Raw genomic sequence first — 8839 nt, forward strand, 5'->3', positions numbered from 1 at the left:
TAATTTTTTGGCCCATCTCACCTCACATTTATTAGTAGCTTAACAAATTACCAGGGCTTAACGATAAAAACATAAGAATTCACATAAATTTAGATAAGAATATAGATAAAAGATTATTAATTTAATTGAAGATAAAAAATATTTTTTATTCAAAATAACACTCTTAAGAGCAAGTTCACTGGTGTTGGGAAAAAGTGGTAGAAATTTTGTCACTTTTAGCACATTTTGAAAATTTTGCCATGCAGAAACATTTTCAAGATCTGTGGCCTTCAAGTTTTTTAACAACACGTGTTGTAATTTCGCATGCTGCGATGCAAAAATAGCAATATTTCTATCACACACGGCTGAAATAGAAACAGTGCTGTAAAAAAATACAACGCCCAAAGATCTTGAAAACATTTTCCATGGTAAAATTTTCAAAATGTCAAAATTTCTACCACTTTTTCCCAACACCAGTGAACTTCCCGCATGAATCAGTATTATACAATAACGATTTCCATTATCTTCTTCCCAAGACACATGTAAGATTAACTTTATAGTTTTGGATTATTAATGTACGATTAAGCTAGTCTTTGTTTCATGAAATGGAATCGTTTGGACGCACTTTACGATACAGCGAACGGGTCGTTAAGTAGAGTAACCATTCATTTTTTTTGCTTTTTTCTAGATTCAAATTTAGCTGAGAGAATTTGAAAGATAGATGTAATCGTTATCTTATCTTTTTTTTTCAAGTTTTTATGACGATACTATGTATCTTTAAAAGATCTTTTTACGATTTTCAAAATAAAAGAAAACGTGCATGTAATTAGAGATTATTTTATTTCTTTACGTATGGCATTCGATTATTGTATTTTTACATAACAGATTATATTACAAAACTTGAATTCGATTATTGAGTGTACTACTCCATGTTCTTCTATAATTCTACTTGCGTTATTCTATTTTGTGACTTTATTTAGTATGAAAAAATATTGTCATTTGTTCCTTTAGGCACTTGGTGCTGATAGATTTTCTACTTCAGATTTAAATAACAAGTTTCTCTTTTAATCTTTGTTTTTGACTTTTCATTAAAATCCCTACAAGTTTCTGTACAATTCTTTGTTTACACATTTCCAACTCCGCTTTCTCTTTCACTTACTTCTAGACGCTGCTATTCCGCGTAGTTGAGTTCGATTCTGTTTCGTTTTTTTTTGTTTCAAATAACTAAATTCTTTCGTTCTTGGTTTAAATAAATAATTGATGTTTACGGGTTGATACTAAAGCAGTTAACTAGTGTTAAAGCAAATGTGTTAATAGTACCTACACTGAATACGAAATTCCAATTCGAAATTGTGTATCATTTTCTTCTATCTGTCCTATTTTTTTACTTATTATATTATGATATTGTGTTATCAGATCTTGCTAAATCATCTTTACGTTTCTTTGGGAAGTGATCCAACCCGGGATCGCCACCTTTGGTACTGTTTGAATCAATTGCGGAAGTTAGCCCAAGGCTCCCATTCATTCTTCCAATACTGCTTCCGACGCAGCCACCCGCACCATCATTTGTCGAAAGCGTTCCCACGCGTATTATCTTCTTGGCCGGACTCTGAAGAGGCGACCTGCCGATGTGGCAAGATCCCGCAACTTCTGGAAAATGCCGGTGCCGAGGGCTTTGTTCGTTGCCGCTATGACTAGGGGCAGTCATTTTGCCAGATTCTTGCTCCTTACGGCGATAACTGAACCGCTTTATCAAAACTTTCTGGATTTCATGAATTTGGCCACCAAACGTTTCCTGAAAAAGAAAACTGTCATTTAACTGGAAATATAAGTGTCCAAAAATCATCTTTACCAGCTCCTGGATTTATCTGCACGACTGGCTCCAGTTTCTTAATTTGTTGGCAACTTTTTTGTGTCAACCTTAGCCGGAAGGGAACAAGGCGATAAAAGGGTTTTAATATCCCGTTAATAGTGCGGAAAATATCGTTCCTGTTTAGTCGAAGGTGATGTTTCCATTGTTGGTTCTAAAAATATATTAAATTTGTTAAAGTGTTCAAAAATTACTTGTTGAATAAATCCGAACTTACCTTTAATCATCAAGTCCACTTTCGATAACATTCTTTGTTGTTTAAGGGCACCTCATGTTAACATTTTTGTCCCATCTCACCCACGAAAAAGACTGAATAGTCAATCTGGCGACGATCCAAACTTCAAAAACAGATCCCTCCAGTTTCGACCCAGGTTTGTCACAGCTTCTCGTTGCGTTGCATTGCAGATGTTGCCATTGTATTATTTTTTTTCCACGTCACACTGATTCCTTCGACCCACGGTGCTGGAAGTATTTCGCGGGGGAACTTTTTTTTCAAATCTATTTTAAATCAACAGATCATATTAGATCTTAAAGTGCGATCATTAAATCGATGCACAGGAACTACAAGTTGCCCACCTGGACACTACTTCAACATACCTCATCATCCGGGGACACTTATGTCATTGAACCCGGAACAAATTTTTCGGCATGTCTATCTCCAGTTCACTTCCAGCCAGAAGGTTCTGCGGGCAAAATATCTGAAATATTAATGATGATGTTTAAAAAATATTAAATCTGTTAAATTAAGCAAATTATCCTTACCAATACTGATTACGGGGGATCCTATGAAGAACTGGTTCAAACATCAGAGTTCGCTCCTTTCGGGTTATTCCTGTAGTTACAACCAGTGAGAATTTTTGCTGTTTTCGATGCTGCTTCCGTTTGCTTGTGCAATGACCGGTGGCGCGAAAGATTTTGTGAGCGAACTTCTTTTTTCCAACTGCCGCCTGGTGCGCTTCTGTTGTGGGAGAAGAAAACTGACTCCTTGAGGCAGATGCTGGACTGGCCGCTGCTGCTGCTGAACTGATTCGTTTCTTACGGTGTAGATGGTTTCTTCCGCCGGAAAGCGGGTATTAATGCGAAGGAACGCTTCCGACGAATGTCTGATGTTAGATTCGGTAGTACTGCTGTTGACGCTGGTGGTGGTGTTGGCGGTACGATAAGCGGCGGCAGTTGTCGGTTGTCGCAATCGTGGCTGAGGAACTAAATGAGGTTCTTCCGCCAGAGTAATGTTCTGCGGCTTGTGATGAAGTAATACTGGTTGTTCCGGCTCAATGTTCACCTTTTTGGTGCTGGAACTGCTCCGGTATTTGTCCGACCGGATGATGGAGTTTTTCATTGCATCCTGTACTTTGTCGAGCTGTACGGAAGATAGAAATAAATTAAAGTGTTTCAGACGTTTGGACGATGTAAAACAGTTTTTTTAACTTACCTCATCACTTTTTCGGAATCTTACGGGTCCACATGCCTCGGGTTTTTATTCTGACTTGAATTGACTGCGGCACTTATTTTTCCGCGGAATATATTGCTACGTTATCTTCCACCGGAAAACGGGTTGTGGTGCGAGGGAACGCTTCCGGCTGATGTTGTATTTGGTGGTGCTGCTTTTGCCACTGACGGTGATGATGGCGATATGATCGGTAGCTGCTGGTGTCTGTGGTCGCAATCATGGATGAGGACTGAACAAGTTTTTTTCACACCAGAATTATGTTTACCGCTGCTGCTGTTGACGAAGTAGTGCTGGGTCCCGGCCCAGCGGTTTAGCGCTGGAACTGCTCCCGTGTTTGTCCGGTGGAATAAAGATGTTTGTCCTTGATACTTTGTCGAGCTGTACGAAGAAAAAAAAATTAAAATTTCCGCCAAATCAAACAATTTTTTACTTACCTTCACCGCTTAAGTAGTTGTCGGTCTAGGAGAGATTATTTTTAATTCCTGTTATTGCCATTTATGGCTTTTCTGGCCTAATCACGAAGGTTTTTCCAGAACCGTGCGGGTCCGCAAATGCCTCGTGTTTATTTTTCCTGACGTGACAACAGCAGCAGCGAAGACACATTAAACTCAGATGCGCGAAAGGATAATTTTCTAGATCATTAATCTTATCTTTCGGAAATCCTTTTTTATCATCCCAAGCAAAGACGCAATAAGTGAAGGCGCGAAATTGTTCGTGACTATTAATGTAATCAGAATCAAATAATTCAGACGATTAAGTGTACGGTATTGGATTATGCGGGTTGCTCTAAGCGGGTTAGTTATTATACCGAATTATGCCCTGATAATATGTTGCGATGCTGGTGAATGGATGGCGAGATAGTCCAATATTCCCGTGAATGTAAACAAGTGGACAAAAAGTCTGTTCAGTGAAGTCTGGTAGAAATAGGTCGAAACAGGTAGAAAAGGATGGAAAAGCATTGATTCTTTTTCCAACTGACTTCGTTCGATTTCTACCATTTCGAAACGAATCCTTCTGCCGAGCTGAATCGGGTTTGACTATAGTTTCGATCTATTTCAACTTGCTTATTAAACAACGACCTGACTAGTTTGGCCACAAACATTGGCTCATTGAAAGTTGTTGACCAGTTTACAGAAACCAATTTCTACCTGAGATTGAACAAAGCTAAATTAGGTAACACAAAATTTAAAAATCGTTCGCTGGCTTCTAAAATTATAAACAAGTTTTTATAAGGAAATTCGTTCAGATTATGTTCTCGAAGATGTACTGGAGACAGGACAAGTTTGAGAATATTATTGCTATTGGGAATGACAAAGGGTCAAAGCCTGCAGTGAACCGACAGAACCAGTAGCAGCGTGGAATCTTACAGCAAGGCTGACGAGAAGCCAGGAGATTGAAGGATAAGTTCTTTGTGATCCCGATGTTAAGACCTTCGTCCTGATTTAGTTTAAAGTCCTCCCTAGAGGCTGTTGTCTTCCCTTTGGTGGCAGCAGTTCGAAAGCTTGGCGCTAGTTGAACAGTATCGGAACATCGGATGAATTGCCAACCCAGTTGAGTCTTACGGAGAGATGCAGCGCTTTTAGAATTTCAGAAGTCCAGAAAGGGATCCGTCCTTATATTCCCTATCAAAGTAAGTTTTTAATGCCTTCTGGTATCACGAAGAAAAAAAAAACATGATTAATGTTTGCTGAGTCAAATATTTTGAGAATACAGTTAAATTTTCTTGGTGCATTTAAATATCACAGTTTAAATTGACTGTATCTCAGCACCTGATAAAGTAATAGGTTATTACTTTATCAGGTGCTGAGTATTTCTTATTTAAACTAGTTTTATGCAAAACAAATCTATAGGCTAGAAAAAGATTAATTAAATTTTTTTTAACTTACCGGTATTTAATTTGGTGTGGGTGAGATTAGTTGTATATTTAAGCCACCTGTACAATAAACTCATTTCCAAGGGCACGTCAACTACCGTCCGATTTAACATCCGTAAATTTGTAAAGTGCATTCGACTCTAGAAAATAACGAGATGAATTTAAATACAGATAACATTTTCCAATTTGTGCGGAGGTTCATTTTTTTGAAGCATAATAACTCACTTGAATTTTCTTTCAATGATTAAAAGCTGTAATATCAGGATTTCACTATATGCTTATACTTACGAAGTGTCTGGAAAAATTTCATATGTCCAAACATGAAATCGAAACTGATTTCAACCCGTTTTCATTCCAAACTCACCGAGACAAAATTTTCGCGACTTTGTTCAATCACCAACGGGCAAACTTTTTCGAGCGGCTGTTTGACTTGCAAAGTCATGTAAACGTGTACCCATGTCAAGCCATGTAAATTCCCTTATGATCAAATGTAAAAAATTGTGTTGTTACATGAACACGCACAAGGAAACAAAACGTCCACGGAGGTTTACATGAAGTAGCTTTATAATTACATGAAATCGCCCGATTCCTTTCTACCCATGTTCTTACCCGTAATATTACATGGACTTTCAAGCGATTTTTGTTTTCGATTTCAAAAACTGAAAATTCCTTGCAACGTAATATTACATTTTTTTTTCTGTGTATGCTAAAAAAAATGGGTTTTGTGAATTCAATACAAAGTGAAAGGTTTGAGGGATCTGATGAGGAAAGCTTTCCTTTCTAAGAGTTTAGAAGTATGAACTAGGAGGAAAGCAAGAAGGTGAGGAGGAGAAGAAGAATGAGGAATATATTTTCCCAGTTGATTGATTATTGGCATTTCAAAAGTAGGTGTATGTTCGCATGGTTACGAAAGGACGTACAAAAACTAGAATTCATTGACATGTTTCCATTCAATTTAGATTAGGACTGATGCTAAATTTTTTTAAAACGTTTCCTTGCTTTTATTATTTTTAATAATCAGCTTTATAGGTACTTCTGAATAGTCTTTCGAAAAAGTTAAATAGAGAAACTGATGCTTCATGCATTTTTTAGAAGAATGTTGATTTTCTTAAATACTTCAAACATGTGTAGATTTGGCTGACGAATGGTAGATAATGTGCTACTCGAGACCCCATACACCCAACCTTTGGGTAGTGGTCATATCACCTCTTGTCTAAAAACTACGATTCTCCACCTTCCCGTGGTGCAAGCGGGGTGCGAGCAACCTTAGAAAATTTGTCATCGTATCACTGCAGGAGGTATGCTGGAAGCGCCCCATGATACAAACGTACCAAGATGGTCATGCCATCTTCTGGAGCTGCTGCAATACACACGAGCTTGGAACTGCTTTTCTAGTAATGGGGAAGATGAAGAAGCGCATGATTGGGTGGTTGATCTTGTCGAGGCGCCAACACCGAGTCAAATCACTATCTAATGATTGTAAAGATGCACCCAAAACTCTCCGTAGTGAATGAATGAACAACATACGAAACCGATGCTCTCCTCGATTAAATATCGCAGGACTGAAGCAACCTGAGGTCGCCAAGACCTTGCGCAATCGCTCAAAGAGGGCGGAGGGCGAGCTTAAGGAAACCCCTATCAAGGACTGTTGGGATACCAACAAGACAGCCATCAACAGCATTGCGGAGGGCTTTATCGGACATGAGGAACAAACTCGGTGGAACGACTGGTTCGACAAGGAGTGTATGAGGGTGATGGACGAAGAGAATAGAGTGTCCTACCCAGGATTTCCTGCGAATTAGAGAAATTCGGGGATTCCCGAATCCCGGAAAACGCTTAAAAAATCCCGGGATTTCCCGAAGCCAGTAATATGTGCTAAATTACTACAAATTTACACGATCTGAATTGGAAAAAAAAGATTTAGATTGAGCTAGGAAAATGATAGTTCTACATATTCTACCTTGATGGCTTAGTCTTAAATATTTTTTTTTCTTAAATCTGGTTAATACATTGAATTTGATTAGAAAAATGTTTTTCCAATCGAAAACTCGAAGTGTAGAAGTGAAAAACGACAAGAATCTGAATGTTCTAATTGGCAACACTCATCATTTAGAACTTCCGTTTCGGATACTGTTGACATTAGCAGAATCATCAGCAAAAAATTTACATATTGTAAAACAAATGGAATCTGAAAATTTACGATATTTGATAAAAAAAAAACTGAAGTCTCGCTAACTAACTTCTATTGATAGTGAGAAATCTTTCTCAATTATTTCAAATTTTGTAGCTAGAATCATACCAGTTTGTCGGTTAAAGAACTTTGTTTTTAGGTCTTTGGTTTGCTTATTGAAATTTCTAGGCATTAAAAAAGTTTGAAATATTTAGCAATACTAGGCACTACCTTAAATTTTAAAATACCATATTGTTAAGAATTCTTATGCAGTAGAGGATTAAGAAATATTCATTTTCAATTTTTGTCGGGATCCCGAGAATTCCCGGGAAAAGGATCGTCAGATTTCCCGATTCCCGGGAACGCTAAAATGGTCGGGAAATGGACACACTAGAAGAGAACCCCGCACGGGCGGCAGTAGTGCATAGAAACACTTGTCGAATTGTGGAAAATCACCGACAGAATAAGAGGCAGTGTGGTCGAAGCGCCGCCTGGAGGAGGAAGAGTTCGATGAGCAGAAGCAACAGCATCGTTCTAAGGAAACACGAAAGTTCTATCAGAAACTCAACGCATCCCACAAAGGCTTCGTGCCGCAAACCGAAATGTTCCGGGATAAGGACGGAGGCATGCTGACGGACAATCGTGAGGTGATCAAATGGTGGAAGCAGCTCTTCGATGATCACCTGAGCAGGCAAATTTTTCAGATGTTTCGAAAAGATTTTTATTCCGTTATTATACGACTCAGCTCTCATCTAACTGGCATCGGCTGTACGGATGCTAGATAAGAAAACGAGTAACGTTGAACAACGACTACCTTAAGGTAGCCTTTAATGCCTAAGGCGGCATCCATTAATTACGTAACGCAAAAAATGGACTTTTTAACCCCCTCCCCCCTATAAAAATTACGTAACACTGATTAAAACGCCCCCTCCCCGCTCTTCTCATATTTTTAAATTTAAAAGGTTTAAAAGGAGTTTGAACATTTTTGTTTTCGAAGGTGATGGAAAGTTTTAGAGAAACATGAGGTATCAAAGAAAGAAAGAACATAAGCCGTAAATATTATGAATTTTTCGAAAAAGATACAACGGCTCACCGGCAGGACTTGAACCCGCAATCTTCGCTGCAGTACAACGGCACGTTAGCCTATTTCACCACGATTAACGTGATGGAATCGACTGGCACGAGTGTACACGTCGAGCTTCGCCGAGCAGCCGCTGGACCTTCTATCTAAACACCATGTATATCCCCCATGTGATCTTTCCCACTATTGATCTCTCTTGTTTCTCTATCACCACCCATCAACTCAGGATTTTAGCCGAGCAAGCACATGGTCGATTGCTTCGAGTTTGCAGCCTTAAAGTCCTGCCGGTGAGCCGTCGTATCTTTTTCGAAAAATTCATAATATTTACGGCTTATGTTTATTCTTTCTTTGATGACTCATGTTTCTCTAAAACTTTCCATCACCTTCGAAAATTGAAAATTTTCAGGTACAAAGAT

At 38.6% G+C, this 8839-nt stretch overlaps 2 long non-coding RNA genes across 3 annotated transcripts; both read right to left on the minus strand.

The window, feature by feature from the left end:
* Positions 1–840: 840 nt before the first annotated feature.
* On the minus strand, positions 841–2804 carry LOC129757925 (uncharacterized). Of its 2 annotated transcripts, none has more exons than XR_008739854.1 (5): positions 2612–2804; positions 2447–2547; positions 2067–2311; positions 1832–2003; positions 841–1774 (listed from the first exon to the last, which is right to left on the minus strand). It is a non-coding gene; the product is annotated as an uncharacterized LOC129757925 (long non-coding RNA). The 2 variants fall into 2 exon arrangements; XR_008739853.1 differs by having other exon boundaries at positions 2067–2347.
* A 163-nt stretch (positions 2805–2967) lies between these two features.
* LOC129750539 (uncharacterized) lies at positions 2968–3958 on the minus strand. Its single transcript, XR_008738404.1, has 3 exons — positions 3734–3958; positions 3282–3677; positions 2968–3209 (listed from the first exon to the last, which is right to left on the minus strand). It is a non-coding gene; the product is annotated as an uncharacterized LOC129750539 (long non-coding RNA).
* Between the last annotated feature and the right edge of the window lie 4881 nt (positions 3959–8839).

The sequence above is a fragment of the Uranotaenia lowii genome, chromosome 3 (assembly GCF_029784155.1).
Source record: "Uranotaenia lowii strain MFRU-FL chromosome 3, ASM2978415v1, whole genome shotgun sequence".
Classification (NCBI taxonomy): domain Eukaryota; kingdom Metazoa; phylum Arthropoda; class Insecta; order Diptera; family Culicidae; genus Uranotaenia; species Uranotaenia lowii.